The sequence below is a fragment of the Monopterus albus genome, unplaced genomic scaffold, assembly GCF_001952655.1.
Source record: "Monopterus albus unplaced genomic scaffold, M_albus_1.0 scaffold173.1, whole genome shotgun sequence".
NCBI lineage: Eukaryota > Metazoa > Chordata > Actinopteri > Synbranchiformes > Synbranchidae > Monopterus > Monopterus albus.
Genome location: NW_018128053.1, coordinates 1,261,325 through 1,262,402, shown reverse-complemented (window position 1 = coordinate 1,262,402; position 1,078 = coordinate 1,261,325). Strand labels below are relative to the sequence as shown.

The following is a 1,078-nucleotide window of genomic DNA, read 5'->3' as shown; positions in this document are numbered from 1 at the left end:
ATGCTGTTATAGCTGATGTCTGAAACTAGATCTCCAATTTGACCCCCTTGAATCTTGAATTCTCTTCGATGAAGGTAGGAAAGATCTCTTAAGGAGACTAATTTATCGGGTGCTGCATAGTCGGAGTGCCCTGTTAACCATCTACTCTGTGACACAGGCTTTGCAGGTGACTGTGGTACTGTCTGAGTGAGTGTGGGCACATATTGCATCATTTTCTTACTAAGCTCCTCATAACTAGTGAGTAGTTTCTGTATTTCTGTGTCATGTGTGGCATTATGTGCAGTGGTTGCGCTGTGACTTGCGCTATCTGTTACAGCAACTTCAATATCATTAGGTACAGGCACATTAATATCACCACTTGTATTACTTGGTTCAGCATTAGCATCACTTTTTGAAAACGATTCATTTGCGCCATCATTACTTGTTACATTTGGTTGTGCACCAGTAGCATAACCTTTCCTGACTGCATCTACCACATTTTTCAGTTCAAGTAAATGAGCCATACCTGAATCCTCAAGTTCTAATAAGGACTTGCTGTACATAAAACCACTGATGTAGTCAAAACAGCCCTCTTCGTCCCCTGGCACGAGAAAGGAAAACAAAATAGTAATAGAATTGACGAGTTTAAACATAAATATAAAGGTATGTGTCAATCAAGATATATGTGTTACAGGTATCAGAATCTAACACCTGTAAGCAGATGTATATATCCTGTAATACAGGAAAGAAATGATAAGACAGGGAGACGTGTTTCCTCTTTTCGATGTTCTCCGCCATTATTTATTCACAAACATCATCAGTTCACTGAACACGGTGCATTGTCTCTTTTTTCCAGTATCATAACTACTGTGCTTTAGCTGTATTTTTATACAGGTTTCTTGGCTTTACATAGCCACACAAGTCAATACACACAGTACAACATCATGTCACTAGTTGGTCCAAAACTGTTTCTCTATGGTTAACTCTTCGAGTATAGTTTGACTATAATTGCACTCTCGATGCACTAACATAAATTTACTATCTAGCAAGACTTGGACTTATAAGCAATTGTGTCAGTAACCAAATCATTGGAAAAAAA

The 1,078-nt window shown here is 38.3% G+C and overlaps 1 protein-coding gene across 1 annotated transcript in view; it reads left to right on the top strand.

The window, feature by feature from the left end:
• Positions 1 to 1,078, top strand: part of LOC109969429 (equilibrative nucleoside transporter 2-like) — a 14,835-nt gene that overhangs the window by 8,172 nt on the left and 5,585 nt on the right. The window lies entirely within an intron of this gene.